The following is a 19,977-nucleotide window of genomic DNA, read 5'->3' as shown; positions in this document are numbered from 1 at the left end:
ACTACAGTGAGCAGAAGGACTGATCTATCTAGTGAGAACTCACTGTTACATGAGGAAAGTCACCATAGTTGGGTATTCAAATAATTGGCTTCTCCATTAACAATTCTCTGTAGTATAAAAGACATGCACAGTACCGTATAGATATTTATACATGCAGGAGCACTTTTGCACTCCCTGAAGAAGGAACTGCCAGTATTATTCAACATTACAATATAGTAATAATATTCAAATTTTAAGTAAATAAGTCAGTAGTAGTTTTAAACTTTTTTTACTATAGAAACGATTTTTAACAACATTACAAAACTACTACAATAACTACATTAACAAACTATATCAACAAAAATAAAACAAACAACCAACTTTGCTAATTTATCATGTCTTCATCACATTATGATGAGCACCCTCATGTAGTTACACCATCTCAGCCACCTCAGCCTGGCTTTGGTATGGCAGTTTTGTGTTTAGAGGCCATCTAGCAAAAAAGTCTCAGTAAAGTTTCTTATGCATACAATTTTGTGAAAGGAGTTGACAAAGGCTAGCTTGGGCAGAGGTAGTTTGTGCTGCTGAAATTCTGAGCTCCTCGTGTACTTTCACAACCTGGATACACGGTACCTGCTCAAGTACTCACAGCTGAACAGGACACTAATCCTATTGTCTTAACAATGCTCATTTTTGCTGCTTATGTAAGCAGATAATCTTTTCCTCACAGCAACATGTGCTAGATCACAAATGCCTCCCTATGCAACCAACTCAGCACCTTTTTTACCTCAAGATGAAGACGATATACGACAACTTTGACAACTAAGACCTCTGCTCCCACCACCAGCGATGCCACCCAATAGACCCCGTTAAGGACAGAAGACACCTTAAAGACCATTAAAAGCATCCACTCTGGAGCACCCTCAGACTCCTGCCTACTGCACGTCTTCCGCACAGCCACCACGACCATCACACCCAAACTACGCCGGACGATCTCCTACTCCCTCAAAACCGCCACATTCTCGAGGACTGGAAACACGACGAAGTCAACCCCTCCTGAAAAAAGCTTCTGCAGACCTTACGGATCTCAAGAACGCCAGGCCTATCTCCCTGCTTCCATTTGGAGACAAAGTCATCGAAAAGACCGTCAACACCCATCTAGCAAACCTCATAGAAGCAAACAACATCCTGGACACATCCCAATACGGATTATGCAGCCACCACAGCACCGACACCACCCTACTTGCCGCCACTGATGACATCCGCACCCTCCTCGACCAGGGCCAAACAGCAGCCCTCATCCTCCTGGACCTCTCACCAGCCTTCAACACCATCTCTCACCACACACTTGCCACTAGACTACACAATGCCAGCATCCACAGAAAGGGCCTTGACTGGCTATGTTCATTTCTCAGAGGCTGAACTCAGTGAGTCAGACTGCCGCCCTTCCTCTCAGAGCCAACAGAGAGCAGATGTGGAGTACCCCAGAGATCCTCCCTCAGTCTCACCCTCTTCAACATCTACGTGGCCCCCTCGCAACCATCATCAGAAACCATGGGCTCAACATCGTCTCCTATGCCGACGACACCAAGCTCATCCTCCCCATCACCAAAGAACCCAACATCACCAGACACAATTTGCAAGAAGGGATTAAAGCCGTTGCCACCTGGATGAAGAAGAGTTGCCTGAAACTCAACTCACAGAAAACATGAGTCCTCATCCTTGGCTCCACCCCATCCACTTGGGGCGACACCTGGTGACTCCCCGCCATTGGAAACCTCCTCCACCCTGACGGACCAATCACGAAACCTCAGAATCATACTAAACTCAATGCTCACGACTTCCTTTTCCTACATAGCACCAAGAACAAACTGAGCTATCTCTGGATCTGCACCTAATCACATCTAAGCATTTCTTCAAACATTTAATAAGAATGGTAACTATTGGTTGAGCCTTGGCCCTTTTTTACCTCTTTCCTAACGGTCTTGAGAGACTCTAGAGGGATCGTAAAACACCTCTTGGCAGGCCCATTAATTTTCAATGCGAGTCTTGTGAGATGCTTGTGAGATTGAACGAGCCCCATGAGGCAAGCTTCAATCCCTGAAGCTTGCACGCTACTCTCATGTGTTTCTCGCAGAATCACAAAACACAGTTGTAGGACAATAGTAGTATATGGGAGGGACTATCCTCTCCACTTAGAACCCTCTCTTGGATAATAGTTGTACATTTTAGGGAATGAAGAGGGACTCACCCCTTTCAAAGCTCTCTCTTGAATTACAAGTAGCATAGTAGTGTGTGGGGAGGTATTTACCTCTCCTGTATAACCCTCTCTCAAATGATGGTTTTGCATAGTAGACTGTATGGATCAACTGGCCTCTTCTTTGAGACCTCTGTCTCAGATAAAGAGTGTGCATAGTAGTGCATGGGGAGGGGCTGCACTCTACTTGCAGACTTTTTTCTCAGATAATGGGTGTACATAGTAGCGTGGTATGTAGATCGACTGGCCTCTCCTGTCAGACCTTTCTCTTAAATGACAGGTTCCTAGAAGTAAGGTGTGGGGAGTGACAGGCTTCTCATTCTAGATGATGTGCGTGCATAGTGGGGTGTTTGGCGAGAGACTGGCCTCTCCGCTAAGACCCCTCTCTAAGATGACAGGTGTGAGTAGTAGTGAGTGGAGAGGGACTGTGGTTTCCTGACAGACCTCTCTCTCATATGACTGGTGTGTCGAGTAGGATGTGTACATGGACTGGCCTCTCATTTGAGATATCTCAGATGAGGGATGTGTGCAGTAGTGGGAGGGGAGGAACTGCCCTCTCCCAGATGATGGGTGTGTGTAATAAGTTGTGGGAAGTGACAGGCCTCTGCTTCCAGACCACTTTCTCAGATGATGGGTGACCATAGTAGGCTGTATTGATAGACTGGTCTCTACTTTCAGATCTAGGTCTCAGAAAACGGGTGTGCATAGCAGCGTGTGTGTGGAGGGACAGCCCTCTCCTTCTAGACCTCTTTCTCAGATGATGGGTGTGATTAGTAGGGTGTGGAAAGAGAGATGGGCCTCTTTGCTGAGACCTCTCTCTCAGATGAAGGGTGTGCATAGAATTTTGAATTAAGGAAAACATGAAACTTGTGAAAATCCGACCACATTACCCAAGCTAGAATCTAACTTAACTCGCCTCTCGTCAAGTACAGAATCATCTTCAAGGTGTTCTGCCTTATGCACAAGGTCTTCTGTCAAACTAAAAAACATTCTGTCCCTGCGAGAAACTTACATTCAGACTCGCAGCTCATATTTATGGGGAAGAGAAGCCTACCATGAACATCTGACTAAAATCACGGTGGAAAATGTAGTAGACTGATGACACTTTCCTTGCCTCTGTTCTTTAAAGTCTTTCCAATGTCTCTTGATTGTATTAGCATGTTATGCAGAATGTAGAGCACACTATCACTGGGAGGGCATAGTATTATTGATATAATGCTTCATAGTACCCATGTTGACAATGGTTAACTGATAGAATATCAATGAAGAAAACATCGATGTAAAAAATATTGAAAAAAATATAGAACACAAATACATCGACTCCCATACCTAACCAGGTAAGTACAAATATATTGAATAAAAAATATGGATGTAAAAATATCGATTTAAAGAAAATAATATTAGGAGGGTGTGGAGAGAAAGTAGACTCTCAAATGAGATCTTTTCACAGTATAACAACAGTGCAGAGTAGGGTGTAAGGAGACGCTGGGATCTCACTGATAGCGCCCCATAGCCTAACAACTGTGTATAGTAGACTGTGGGAAAAGACTGGCCTCTCCAGGAAGACCTTGCATGAAGGTAACCAGCGTGTACAATGAGGTGTAAAGAGACACTTGTGAGCCATTGAAGTTGGGATATAAGCTGAGAGACCACCCCGATAGGTGCAGTGCAACTAGCAAAGAACATCATGATCATCTGCATGGTCACTCTTACTTTCACTGTGAGTCATTTTCTTCTATTCCCTGCATACCAGGAACCCAATATAATGTTATTCACACTTTATACTTATTACAGAGGTCCTGCAGAAGTTGTACGAAACAACATTGGGCCTTTTGGCTTCATACTTTTGCATTCCAGTTTTTATTTCTTATTTTGCAGTCATTTGCATTTGTATCTGTTCTTGTTTAGGATATATTAATATAATCTTCCCATAACCTTTGTGTCCCGATATCTCAGTCTGATAAGTGCCACTTGGTTCATCTCAAAACTATCTCGCATGAACATAGTATGTAATGTACAATTAAACATACATACGTGTGTCCATCCATTTCTCTGTGGGTCTGATAGCACACTGGTTGAATCAAAATAAAAAAATATTGTTTTAATTTTTGTTTTACAATGAGACCCAGACAGTGACTACCAAGAGCGGGCATTGTTTTCTAAATGTACTTTTCATAGCAGCAGATTTAGAAAAACGCTCTGAAAAATGATTGCTCTCTATATTTTCCTTAGGTAGTTTATTGCCTCTTTGTGTGAGGCATCATCGCTGCAGCACCTCCACCTCACACTGGAGAGCATTAAGGATTTGAAGTTTCATTGCACCATCTAGAAAAACACATCATTCCTTCCTAGCACGGTACTTCCATCATTTGCAGCTCGTGCTGCTTTTTCAATAAAACAGCTTCACTCCAGCTACACCAATTTCCCGAGGCAGTTTCTCAACTTCTGCTGCCCCATAACTCCATCAGCTTTCGAACAAAGCAAGAGACTTTTCTAAACTTGAGTAATAAAATATTTTTTCATATTATGAGAAAAAAATAATGGGCAATGGGACCAGGGAATTTTAGTTCGAAAGTAAATTTGAAAATAAACTGATGATCATAAAGTAGACCACACTGTTAAAAGTCAACAATATCATTTATAGGTCTTGCATTAGTCACAACCTTTCGAATTTCTTTTAAATCCCTCTCTCTCTTCAGATCCATTTGTGGTAGAGCCATTTGGCATCAGTGTAAGATCAGTGTAAAATCAGAGATAATCAAAGATAAAATCACTCTCATTAGCAGTGAGAGACTTGCCTGCATTTCGTTTTATCTCCACAACGTGCAAGCGTCCAATTCCCCAGCAAACCCTGGTTGTCTCATAGAGTTTTCCAAGTCAGGCGGCCCTTTCAAAGGTGGTCTACCAACCTTACTCTGTCCACATCCATAGATTCAGCCGGCAGGCATCCCCTTCATATTGTATCCGAGAACACACAACATCAAGGATGCCCATCACCTCGGGTCGGGGCCTGAGAGGCGGGTCACCACCCATATATTTAAGAACCAACACACTCTCCACCCTCAATGTTAAGAGACCCACCACACGTGCATAGTTGATAGTCTCTTTGCATAACGCGTTTCGACACTAGCGGGTCTTAATCATATGTATCTGGTAAAAGATGTATACATCCGTTAGGTCTTTTTAAAAGTAGACCACACTGTTTGAAGTCAAGAATATAATTTATAGGTCTTACATTATATAAATATATGTATACACACACATATATATATCCAAGAACCAGCACATACTTCTCCATCCGTGTAAACAGGCCCACCACACGTGCATAGTTGAAAATCATTTGTTTAGGCAAGTCTCTTTGCGTAACACATTTGGGGCCAGATGTACGTCCTGCTAAATTGCGCCTAGCAAATTGTGTCGCATTTGCAACTCGCAATTTGCGAGGCGCTATTTGGCATGTACAACAGTGTATTTAACACTTTGCAATTACCATTGAGATCGCAAATTGCGGGGCTCATGAATATTAATGAGCCTCTCGCAATTTGCGAGCCCATTGGGAATGACATGGCCTCCCAGGGATGGTGACCTGCTGGGCTCAGCAGACCACCATGTCTGGGACTGCTTTTAAATAAAGCAGCTTTGTTTTTTTTAATGCAGACCGTTTTCCTTAAAGGAAAACGGGTGCATTGAAAAGAAAACAAAACATTTTCGTTCCATTTTTTAAGGGCAGGCAGTGGTCCCTGGGACCACTGCCTGCCCTCAAAAAGTAATAATGCATGCATTTGTAAAAGGGAAGGGGTCCCTCAGGGACCCTTTCCCATTTGCGAATGCATTACCACCTACTTGAAGGACTATGATGTTCAAATGTTAGACATCAATATTTTAAACTGGCAGTGGGTCAGTTATTCCAATGTTACATACGGATTTAAATATGAATGCCAATTTGTCAACACTTCCTGCAGTTGTTAATTCATTGAAGATACTATACTTCATTTTTAGCAGTATTCCCCAATGTATTCACCCCGAATATTACGCTAGTGTCCAAGGGATCACAACAAACACGATGCATTGCAATTGTCTCTGTGCAATGTATCGATCCTTCAGTGTCTTCTATTTGGTTCAAGAGCCTCTTTTCGGTTACATGTAGCATCATGTCCATATTATACCTTCAGAGGATACAATTCCATTTGTGGCACAGTCACTTGGCATCACTGTAAAATCAAATATAAAATCACTCCCATTTGTGGTGAGACACTTGCCTACATTTTGATTTATCCTCACAGGGTGCAAGGGTCCAAACTCCCTGGCAGTTTCATAGAGTTTCTCAAGTCAGGAGGGCGTCTACAAGGTGGCTCTGTCAACCTTCCTCTGTCCACATCCGTAGATTCAGTCGGTGGGCATCCCCTTTACATTTTATCGAAGAACATGAAACATGAAGGACACCCATCCAGTCGGGTCGGGCCTGTGGAGATACCACAGGCAACAGCATACAGTGACTCCTCTGAGACACATATTGAGTCTACCACCTTCTTCTCTCCAGAAGTCACCTCTGTCAGTGGCACCAGAAAAGAAAATATTCCAGGCTACTACTACTTCCATTTTTAGGCATATGGGGCAGTACAAACGCAATTAACCAATGGCACAATGGGAAGCTGGCTAAAATGTTAGCGTTGGACCCCCTGACTTTTTCTTTTGTGGAAAGAGTAGGTTTTCCAGAATTTGTGGTGCCACCTACCCAAAATGGAAGGTTCCTAGCCAGACCTATTTTGCCAGAGTTGCTGTTCCAGGGCTCCATCACGATGTCCTGGAATTGGTTGGACAAGCTTTGCAGCAGAGTGCTGTTCACACTCTCCACCTGACGACAGACATGTGGACCAGTTGCCAAGCCGCTGATTATATGTGTAATACTGCACATTGGATCTCTTTTGTGGGGTTTAGAGAAAAGATATCTTCAGGTTTGGACACTGCTGAAATTTTTAATGGTGCCCGAAAGCATGCAGCAGTAGCCATGTTCGCCATGGAGAGATCCCATACAGCTGGAAACATCTTGCAAGACTTTAACAGCAAGGTCTTTGAATGGCTGTGACCCCCAAGGCTTAACATTGGGTTTGTTGTCACGGACAATGGCAGTAATTTAGGTAAGGCCATGGCGGATGGTGGTTATTTCAGGGTCCTGTGTTTGGTGCATTGCATCAACATCGTTGTACAGGACGTTCTCAAAAAAGAATACTGCGTCAGCAACTTACTGTCCACAAAGTGCAGGCAGAGAACTCCGCTTCGCCAGCGGAGTGTGCGGAGTTTTGCCTACTCCGTGCTCTGCTGAGAATGCAGAGTTTAGGCAAAACTCCAACTCCGCAGCGAAGCGGAGTTAGCCAGCCCCTCCTGCTAAAAATATGTTCCCCGTCTCCATCCCCCCCAATGGGCAGTTCACGCAAGACTTCTGTAGGGGCTTGCAGGAGAGAGACGGCAAGAAGGATGAGGGCAGCCCAGAGACACCACAGTAGAGTTAAGCGTATTTTTCTTTTTTAATTCTTTTTAAAATATTTTTTATTAGGGGGAGTGGGGGCCGGGAGCAGAGCGGAGTTCCACTGAGTTAACCAGCTCCGCCCGGGGTTATTGTCCACCTGCAGAAGAATCTGCACTAATTTCAGCCATTCTTTTAAAGCCCTGAAGCAGCTGAGGATTATTCAGCGTGATAATAGAATGATAGTTAAATCCTTCATATACCAGGTGCCAATAGGTTGGAACTTTTACTTACATGTTGCAACGTCTGTTTGAGCACTACAGACCAATCAATGATTACGTCATGCAAATAGGGGATGCAACTGGGAAAGGCATGATCATTGAGATGGACAAATAGTGCCTAGTCAAATGCCTGACAGAGATGCTGCTTCCTTTTGAGGTTTTCAAATGGTTAGTCAGCTAGGGGGACAGTACAATGGACCAAGCTATCCCATTGTTGCATATGCTACAGGAACAGCTAAAGAATGTGTCTGAAATGTACGTAAGTGTTCAAAAAAAGAAAGATGCACATGAGTTGGTGGAGAGCCCAATCCTTTGCTAGGCTAATAATATAAGGCTGCAAAGAGGCATTGTTTAATCCAAACATTACATCTGTGACTGAATTCTTGATCCACAATACCAAAAAATACTGGTCAGTTTCATTCCCTTTTCCAAAGGGGATGTTTCACAATAAGAGACATGTACTGTTGAGCAAGCCAGAGACCTGGAAGAAGGGCGAATGGAAATTAGAAGCCCACTCCCAGCCAGAAGTTCTGGGGTGCTGCCTTGTCTCTAACAGCAGCCAACACCAGCAATGAGAACACCTGCAACAATTACAGGAGCATCAGCCCTAACCTCTGGAATGACTTGGTTTCAAGTGGCACGTTTTAACTTCCATGCAGATTCGAAGACAAAAGAGGTTGAGCAAGTTCCAGCACCAATGACCATTCAGAGGATGGTCCAGGACTTACTGGATGACCCACAAGACACATAACTGATGGATGGAATGCGGAACAAATCAAACTCTAAGTCCCTGTCAAGACATCTGGGTTAAATTCATCGTTCTTTTACTCACCATACCCTCCAGTCTAACACAAATCAGTCTTGACCCTTCTCTTCATGGGAATAGTCCAGCCTGAACCAATAAGACAGGTCCTTCCTGGACCAGAAACAAGCACCCTGGGACTGGTTTTGGGGTATCACCCCTCATCAGACAGGCTAGCTTGAATCCATTGGCAAAGTGAGCACGGGACCCATATCTGGGCATACCCCAGTCCCGGTCCAGGATATCTGCCCAAATATGCATCAGCAGTTGCTGGGTGCACTTGACCTGTGTGGAGCGGCTCGCGCACTGGTGCACCCTCGCCCAATGAGGCTGATTCTCCCACAGCAGGTACCCACTCCCAGGCCTGCCACCTGCTGCCAGCATGGAGGGGAGATGGTTCTGCACTAAAAAGCTTTAGGCTGCCACCTTCACCTTGCAAAGGATTGCACAGGGATACACCCCTTGGTGGCGCCTCCATCTACAACGTAGATGGCTGATGCTGGCTATTCGGGCGGGCCTGGCGCTGTTGCTCTCCTGTTGTCCTGCTCTGCCATGGACCTGGGTGGTGGGGGAGGAAAGAAACAGGAAAAGGAAGTGAGTAAGGAATAAATTAGAAAGTAAAGGGAAAAATAAAAAAGTACACAAAGTCACAAAAAAGCACAGACAAATGAAAAAAATATAAAATACACAGACACACTAATACAATGAAAAAAATGAGAGGTAGATAAGTTAAATATGGGGAGGATTGAAAAGAGTATGCAAGGATTGGAAAAACTGGCCCACCACTTTAAACAGAACAAAAAACAAAATGGTTGTGACTATGCGAATCACGTGGTGCCGTTTGCGCATGATTTATTGCATGAAAACCCGCTTCGTGCCCCGTATGAAATAGGAATGCAACACAAACAGATATGCCCAGCTCCTCTGTCTGCTGGCAGAACTACGCGCAGCACAGCAGGGTTTCTTTTACCACTTTAGGTAACTCTGCCTCGTGCAACTCTGCAAGCTCTGCCTGGGCCTAGTGATTATCACACTAAATAGGTGATATCCCACTTGGTGCTCCTCGTGCCAAAGGAAGTGTTTGATGACGTAGCCGACTTTTCTTGGCTGCCAAACCCTTAGGGGTTCTCTATGGGCTCGTAGAGTGAGAAAGTAAACCAGTTTCTCAGGAGCCACACGTGGGCTCTTAAACACCGTAGATCAGAATGGCTATAGCAGCAGACACCCCAGAGACTCAGCAAAAATATGTATATGGGGATTCCTGACAGGTTCAGAGAATTCAGTAAACAATACAGGGTAATACTGATTATGAACTAGCATAGTATATAACAAATAAATATATAAGAATGATGCTATGATTATTAAAACATTGGCAAAGGCAAGCAAAATAAACTAAACATGTAAAACATTTCTAACATTGTGAAAATGAGTTGCAGAAAGACTGGTATACAGTGCCACAGTGGAGAATCACAAACAGCCCGCTACATTTCCCCTATGACTTGTGCTCCGAAGGTTGTTTTCATAGTCTGAACATTTGAGAGTACAGGGCCATTGCTCGTTTGTCCTTCACAGCGTGCCCCAGAATAATGGTCCCCTCTTGTCAGTAGCTTCTCAAGGTGTGCTGGGGAATTAGTTCTAAACATTCAACATGCATGAATAATTAACATAAAATATGTTACAAGTGAAAACAAAATGGTGATAATGAGACAGACACCTTTTGTCCTAATGGACCGATACATTCTGGGACTTATTCAGAGTTTGGAGAACAGGACACTCTGTCAAAACGTGCCAGATGTCCCATCCGCTGTATTACAAGTGCTGTAGGCTAGAATGCACCTGCAATGCATCAGACTGGATATACACCTACTCTGTGGCAGCGTATCCAGTCTGCCAAACTCTAAACAAGGTCATCTGTTAGTACACAAGCATGGCTACATTAAAATGTACATAAAACATCTCAGATCTGCAAAGGTCTCATAATATATAATATTAGCAAAGTGATACAATGTTAAGCCACTCTGCTACTGTAAATCACTTAGGGGCTCATTATGATGCAGGACGGACATAAACCATAGCGGTGGTTCCGACCTCGGTATTATAATGCGACCACCCATAGGGCGGCCGGAAATATCAATTTTACTATGGCAGTTTGCGCGGTGGGTGGAAAAGGCCAGTAGCACAAGCTGCCTTAGTAAGCTGGATGTTTGGAAACATCCCTGCACTGTGTGGCAGGCACCTCACTGTGCCTGCCACATGCTGCAGTGATTTTTAGGGGGGCACAGTAGGCCACATAGCGGAGGGCCAAGAGGAAGGGGGCCCCCAAAGTCACTTTCCGACAGCCTTTCCATGTCGGAAAGGCTGACATACAGAAGCTGTTGGAAACCGACATTGTAATCCCAATGGCGGAGCTGAGGCTGGCTCCTCCGTCATTGGTGGGATTGCAATTCTGCTCCTCTAACGACAGGCTCTGTGAGCCCTTCGGAAGAGGAGCAGAATCTCCCTGTGGGTTTCCCTCCGACCGATATCATCGTTATACGGCAGTCGCATGGAAGCCCTTGATATCAGGCAGGAAGTCTCTGACAGACTGTTTTAGGCTTTCTGCCCGACATCAAAATCAGGCCCTTAATCTCATTGTGCCTAAAAGGAAAAATGTATGATGGCATCTGGTTCTGTTTTAACATGCTTTAACGCCCTTCAGCCAGGTTTGTGGGCTAAATAAACTGCAGCAAAACTTGATATGATTGCTAAAATGTTAGCATCTTTCCCTATGTACAGCAACACCGAGCCTTTGACTAGGGAGTAGCTAGGAAATAATTATAACCCCACTTTGAGCCATACCTCATATGTCATTGGGTGAGTGGAGCGAGTAAGCTCTACCAACTATTGCCCTATTTCCCTCCTTCCAGCGGTAGCTAAGGTATGTGAAACGGCGGTCTTTAAGCAGCTGGCAAACTTTGTAGAGACCTCAGAGAGGATCATTACATCCCGCTCAGTCAGGGTTTAGAGCTACTTATAGCACGGAGACGACGCTTGTGGAAATATCAGAAGCCATTAGAGAATGCTTGGATGGGGGCGGGAGAGCGGCTCTGATTTTATTGGACTTCTCTGCCACCTTCGACGCGGTGCCAACTCACTGCTATTAGCATGCCTTGCAAATAGTGGTGTCATTGTCCCTGCATGGGACTGGATTAAATAATTTCTGGCTGACAGATCTCAGCAAGTGTGGCTTCCTCCTTTTTCATCAAAACCACAAAAGGTGACTACTGGAGTACCTTAGGGCTCTACCCTGAGCCCCCTCCTTTTTAATGTTTATGTCACCCCCGTGGTCTATCTGGCCGAGGAGCTGGGAGCAAAAATCATCGCTTATATAGATGATACCAAGCTCCTCTTCACCTGGAAGGGCTCAGATATTTCTCCAGTGAAAGCTAAAAATGGTTTAGCAGCCGTTTTCAAATGTCTGGCAGCCGCCCAATTAAAGTGCAATGAGGGTATATCCGAAATCCTCTTATTTGGATCTTTTCCCCCTCAGTTCAGGGAAGCACTTAGGCCACCAGAATATCCACTTCCTAGTTCCTCGGGACAGGCAGTGAAGAACCTGGGCGTTTGGTTTGAGGAAAATCTTAGGGTCTCTACACATGTAAAAAGACTGGCCGGTCAATGTTTTGGCACATTGAAGTCTCGTAGGAGGTTTCTTCCTCTATTACCCAGGCCCGCCAAGGAAATGGTCACGCGCGCTCTGATTCTTAGCCGCCTTGACTATGCCAATGCACTTTACATTGCCCTACCAGGATACTAGCTTGAGAAACTCCAGGTAATACAGAACACTGCGGCCAGAGTTCTGATGGGTACCCCGGGCAGGTCCAGCGTCAAACATCATTTGCGGGATCTGCACTGGCTACTAGTGGCCCAAAGAGTGAAATTTAAGGCTCTCACGATGGCCCATTCAGCCCTCTATGGTATAGGGCCCCTCTATTTGAGGAAGCGGTTTAGCTTTTATACTCCACGAAGGCATCTGCGTTTCGCTTCACAGTGCCTACCTGCGATCCCTCGCTTTTGATGGACAAGAATTGGAGGTAGTTCTCTATCCTTCAAAGCAACCGAAGCTTGGAACTCTCTCCCCCTTGAACTGCGCAGCATCCATGACCCCGCAATATTCAAGAAAAGACTTAAAACCCTGCTATTTACCCAAGGATAATTTCCCTTGCTCCATACTGTTTCTATTACTGGCTCTTCGCGCCGGGACACTCCTGAGTAGCCGTGCGCGTTAGAAATCACTGTAACATAACATAACTGCAGATGAGGCCCCTTCATTCCACCTTCTGTCCATCTATCTCTCCATCCTTTAGGCCTTTTATGCGTCCATCCATCTATCCTCTCTTCATTCTTCCATCCGTCCTTTCACTATTTCATCCATCCCTCATTTATCATTCAGTCTATTCATCCTTTTTTTATTACATCCTTCCATCCATCCTTCCACTCATTCTCAGCCATTAAGCCATTCTTTTCCCATCACAGAACCATTGTTTTTCATCATCCATCATTTCACCCTCTTTTTATCATTTCATTCATGCATGCTTTAAAGCTTCCAGCCAGACATCCGTTCTTCCACCCACTAATTCATCCAGCCTTTCATCAATCCAGCCATTCATGTGTGGATTTAACCTGCCATCCTTCAGTCCTTTTACCCTTGTATCAATTCTTTCATCCTTTTGAACCTTCCTTATTGACACCGTTTCTTCCTGTTTTAAATGTGACCTTTCTTTCACTGATCCTTCCATACCTCTCTCTTTCTCATCATTTCACCTTCTGGGCGTTCTTTACTATGGTTGGCTTCACATCCCTGACATCTGACATGGTTTCCCTTATGTTTTTAAGAAATGTTGTCTGCAGAGCTGTAGAAAGAGCAGGCTTATACCTATTTACATATGTCAGCAAAAGCCCTGCTTAAACTATATCTCTGCAATAGACAGGCATGTGGAGTGGATACTTTATGGATTAAAGCAGGAAGTTGAGCTGTAGGTACGGATAGCATAGTGTCGCATCATTTTTTGATTGGTTGTATTGCCTACTCCTTGCCCATTACATGACCTCTGGTCTTTTGCCTGTTTAACAGTATTCAATGGTAACCAGCATTCCAGTGGCACTGGCTTGATATTGGGCCATTGGATTATTGGAGGATGTGACTCCTGTAGTTGAGGGTAGCTGTGCAGTGCAGGAAGGTGGCTGTCCGAGGTAAAATGCACGCTGGTGAGCAAGGGTGTTGCCCCTTCGAATTTGTCAATGGCATTTTTTCCATTGGAATCTTTGGGGCCACTCCCTGGTCTCTTATTGGCCTCTGATTTTCATGTGACTGAAATATAGTAGAATGCCATAATCTTTGTCTATCCTGGTACTGCAGGCCCTTTGTTGATTTGCACAGATTGCCCATTAGAATTCTGATATTTTTTGTGAAGATAAAAGAAACCGTCTTCAAAGATCTTTTAGGATCTTGGATGAGTAGCTCAAATCACTGACTAGGACATAATTGTTGGTGCAAACCAGCTTCCTATCAGCACTTGCATTTGTTAGTCATATAGCTTTATTTGGTTGCATAGGTCCTAATCCATCAACATTTGTGGCATATGTTCTGTCTGCCATATTGCAAGTGCATTATAGTCTATAGTCTTGGTACTTGTAATACGATACACAAGATATTATATAAATTATTTTTTTCAAATTCAAGCTTAATAATAGCTAGGCTTGCTTGAGATGATGGGATAAAGCCAAGACCTTTTGAGTTATTATGTGCTGAGTGCTCTGATGTGTGAAAGGTAATTCTGTTCATTGAACTTACTGCCAAGGGCCTGCTTTCCTGGTCACCTCTAATTCCATCCTTACAGTGAGGTACCCAGTGAGCATTTCTTCACTTCCGAGCACTTTAATAGTCTCATTTACTAAAATAATATATTCTACACCTTATCTGTAAAGCCCTATTAGTTGGTAGTTACTGCTTATTTTGTATCTTATTAAATTGTATTCAAACATGGAGATTCACTTTTGTGAGGTCAATACATGTTTTATCTCTTTAAGTACTCTATATATTGTTTCCTGAAGTCCTTGCCAACTCTTTCAAGGGTAATCCTTGAGCTCAGCTAAGCCACTACACAAATGGCATAGCGTGCCATAGAAGATTTTAGTGCACACCCCCAATGATGCGGGGAATGTTTAGTAGAATGCATAGAAATCTGTACTGTTTTTCTCTTTATTATGCTAGTGACTTCCTCACAGTTATCTAAATCATTCTATAATTGAATATCTGCTTTATAAAACTTTAAAGATGCAGCCAACCTCATCTCCCTTTGCAATATGAGAGGTTATGAGTTAAGCATGAGTGAAATCCCCAGAGATAATGAAGATCAAGTGAATTATTTTTATGGAAGGAAACTTTTCTAGAGTTTCAGGATGGACAGAAAATACTTTGTACCATCTAAGCCCATATCTGGAGTGAGGGTCTTTGGGATAGGATTGGTGGGGACTAAAAAAAATCTTTTGCATCTTTATTGTTAATGTATAGATGTATAGGAGACCAGGTCTAACAGGAATTTGGATGTGAGGCAAACTGCTTTGAAACAGATTATGGATATAACATTGGACAGGTGGAACTCTCTCAATAAAGAGGCCTCTTGGTGTCTCTTCTTCGACTAGTGATCAGTCTCCATGTCATAGCTTTTAAGATCACAAGATACACCTCCAGGTTGGATAAAAGGTGAGTTTATTGTAGTACAGAGAACAACCCCCAGAAGTATCTTCTCAGCTCCACAGCCAAGCTTCACTGAGGATTCAACAATCTAGAATCCCCAGTGAAACCCCGTTGCTAGGAGACCAAGTAATTACATGAAAGATTGAATAAAGCAGTGGTACCCAAATAAGAAAATATAACACATCTCCCTTTTTAAACAAACATAAATTACAATCTCCAAATGAACTTTTTACAAAAGAAATTTCTTAGTCAATCAATTGTACATAACCCAAAAACAATGCACATGGATGAAGTTTTCAATTACACACATAGTCTTCCAATCTCTTGGGTTTGGATTCAACACGTTCGCTAGAAATTCTTTTAGGAATTTCAACTGCATCATTGAAAGTGGAATTCTTTTCTAACCATACTTTTACTTCTACATCACTACATTTTGTGTAATTCTGTGTGTGTTCCACCATTTTCCATCAGATAATTTAATTAAATTTCCTTTAACACACACAACTTCTTTAGGTTAAGAAAATCTTGACCTTCCTTTCCTCAACAGATTCCCTGAACAAGACCTTACAAAATCACCCCTCTCAATAACCTTAGAAACCTTGGTTATCTTGTCGTTATGTCTTTTCTGGTAAGCATCCTGATGCCTCAACCTTAGTACGCACCTCTGTGATCTCAACATTTTTCTTACCACTCCTCCCCATCCACGCCGGTACAGAAATGGTACAAGGCACTCTCCCTTTGAGTAAACTAAACGGAGTTTCTCCAGTGACTGAATGAGATGTGGTTCTATAGTTCCATAATAGTTTTTTTACTTCAATTTTCCAACACTTATTCGTGGACATGCATAATTGGATGCAATCTCCCAAAATCCGGTTAAAGCATTCCACTAAACCATTACCCCTGGGATGGTAAACTGGAGTCCTCTAATGTTTAATACCCAACCTACTGAGAAAAACACAAAACTCTTCTGAAGTAAATTGTGGTCCATTGTCTGACAATATTTCCGCAGGACATCCCTCTCTTCTAAATATTTAATCACAAAATGCCATCACACTGCTAGATTTAACTTCACTGACAAATGAATGCCACTTCTGGCCATTTTGAATGATAATCCATCATAACGATAGCATATCTTTCAGATGCCGATAAACAATCAAATGGACCACATATATCAATGCCTAACCTTTCCCATGGTTTTTCTGGTAATCTGATAGGAGTGATTGGAGTCTCTTTCAAAACGTGAGATTTATCGCTGCATGTACAGGAAATACATTCTCTTACAAATCTTTCTATATCCCTATCCATCCCTGGCCACCAAAAGTCCATTCTGGCCTTTCTTTTGACAGCCGACATTCCACCATGACCTTCATGCAATAACTCCATCAATCTTGTTCTTAACGATAATGGAACAACTAATTTATCACATCTCCTTACAATGCCGTTTACAACAGATAACTCCTCCCACACATCTTTATAACATCTTAGTGTCATCCAACTTCCAACCGAAAAAAGTAGGTAACATTTTGACCACCTTCACTATGACAGCATCCGAGGAAATCGCTTCATGCCATTCCTTCTGAGAAATGGCATGACACACATCCTCAATGTTAGCCACCATCCATTCTTCGTCAATGATGCAGTCACCCTCGTCACGGCTCACCGGAAAACGGGATAAACAATCTGCATTGACATTCCTTACACCGGGCATGTACTATAATTCAAATGAAAACTCTTGCAAACGATATAACCATTTAGCTATGCGTGGTGTAGCTCTTCCTGCACCAGATGTAGTAAAAATGTCTATTAAGGGCTTAAGATCTGTATACGGTTCAAACTTTGTTCCCCAGACATATGCCCTAAAGGGTTGTACACCCCACCAGCAAGCAAGAGCCTCCTTTTCGATGGTGGAATAAGAGGGCTCAGCACCTTTAAGAGTATGTGACGCGAAAGCTACTACTCTTTTCTTACCATTATTTCTCTGCATTAATACAGCACCCAAACCATATCCACTAGCATCCGTTACAATTATTGTTTCATGTTGTAGGTTGAATGAACATAACGCTGTGGCATTCGCAACTGCTTTTTTGATGTTCATGAATGCAGATTGACATTCTAAGGACCATACAAATGGTACTCCTTTTTTCATCAAACAACGTAAAGGAGGCACCAGTTTGGAAAAATGATGAACAAATTTTGAATAGTACTCAGCCAAACCGAGAAATTATCTCAATTGTTCCGTGTCACGAGGGGAAGGACCTTTCTCCAGATCAGCTACTAAATTTAACTTTGGTTTGAAACCTTCAAAAGACAACGTGTGTCCTAAATAATCAATTGCAGGCTGTGCAAACTTGCACTTATGCAGACTGGTGGTTAGACCAGCAGATTCCAACTTAGTCAGAACTTCTAACAGAATTGCATCATGCTGACTGTTGTCTTCGCCCCATATTAATACATCGTCTTGAAACACAAACACTTTTCCTATACCTTTTAATATCGCTTGCATCACTCTCTGAAACACTGCTGATGCCAACGCCAATCCAAATGGCATTCTTACAAATTGATATGTGCCTTCGGGTGTTATGAATGACGTTAGATGTTTTAACTCTGTTTTCAGTCACACCTTGTGGTAAGCACTGGATAAATCCAACGTGGTAAAACACTTCCCACCGGCAATGGTGGACAACATCTCATTAATGCAGGGTAAGGGGTGTCTGTCTACCCATATACACTCATTCAGGTCTCTCAAGTCCACACACATCTGAATATTCCCATCTGGTTTGTGTGCTATTACAATTGGACTTAACCATTCCGAAGCTTCTATCGGTTGAATTATACCATCTTTACATAATCTTTCCAGCTCATCTCTTAACTTACCCCTCAAAGCTAAAGGTACATTGCGGACTTTATGCACCTTGGGAATGGCATTTTTCTTCAAAATTATCTGATGCTCAAACTTTTTGAGACATCCTAGTTTATCTTTGAATAAATTTGGGAACCTCTTTACCCACTTTTTATCATCAAGTCCCGTTAGTAACACCTGTAAAGGATGGTTGGGATCAAGGATGATTCCCAAATTTTCCGGCTCCACCCATCCTAATAAGCATTTTCCCACTTCTACTACATAAACTTTGGCTTCAGTTTCCCTTCCCTTGAAAGACATCGTTGTATTGAAATATCCAATGACAGGTAATTTTGTCCCGCAATATCCTTGAGGTTCAACATCAGTTGGAATCAATTCTTTACCATTCATCTTCTTCCACTTATGTTTGTCTATTAAGGAAAAAGGGGAACAAAAATCAGCCCACATGGGAACATCAAAATTATTTATACTGATAATGCATTTGGGAGGAACGTAAATATTAGAATTGTCAAGATTACATGTCTTATTGTCTCCTACAACCATCACTTCAATGTCGGAGTCTACATCGCTTGACTTTTCAACTGCGAGACGAACTGAGACGTTATCATTTACTACGTTCACTGATTTCTTTGTGTTATGGAAATCCTCCCCTTTACAAACCCTTGAAAAATGGCCAATTCTTCTACATTTATAACAGCAGGTCTTTAAAGCTGGACAGTGACTTGCCACCGCTGTATGTTTGTTACTACCGCACCTATAGCATACTTTTCTTTTGAAATTATTCTCTTGTTTCAAATAAGGGGCTCTCTTGTCATCATTGTCTGTCTTGGAATTCTTTTTTGAAGAGTGTACAGCACATACTTTACTCAGTTCAGGTTCAGTTTTTAATTTATTATCTGCTAAATCCTTGACATATTGAGACGTGTTTTCAATACGTTTCGCGATTTCTAAAGATTTGTCTAACGTGGGGTCTTTTAGGTCTAATGACTTTTCTTGGATCTTAGAATTGTTAGTTCTATTAATTAACTGGTCCCTAATAATTTCATCCCTCAAATCTTTGAACTTACAAGTGATTGCTAATCTCCTCAGGGCAGCAACATACTGTTCAATTTTCTCGCCTTGTTTTTGAACACGCAAGAAAAACTTGTGTCTCTCAACTACGAGACATAATTTTTTGCCAAAATTCTCAGATAATGCAGACATTGCGTTTTCATATACATCATGTTGATCATCATCAGAGTCAGAGTTTATATTATCAACATGTTCTGTGAAACTTGGCAACGTGCTTAGAACCTTCCTGCCCGCAACACCCAAACTTAATTTTAAAATAGCAAATTGCCTCCTGGGCAAGAACACATCTCCCCCGATGGCCTACAAATATGTGATAAAAGCCTCTTTCCAGTCCTCCCACTCCATACAGGTAGGACCTGGTTCTTGTAAAAAGGTAGGGGGTGGAGGAATGTTTTGAGGTAACATAACATTATAGGATTAGTCACAAAATGACGTCACAAAATTATGAAACACAAGTCAATCCTAGAAATATAAGCAACGTGAATTACTATGAATTAGTTTGAATATCTAAAAAAAATAAGGAA

Source organism: Triturus cristatus, chromosome 3_1 (genome assembly GCF_964204655.1).
Source record: "Triturus cristatus chromosome 3_1, aTriCri1.1, whole genome shotgun sequence".
In the NCBI taxonomy this organism is placed as follows: domain Eukaryota; kingdom Metazoa; phylum Chordata; class Amphibia; order Caudata; family Salamandridae; genus Triturus; species Triturus cristatus.
The sequence above is the reverse complement of the archived record's forward strand: the minus strand, read 5'-3'. Positions refer to the sequence as shown.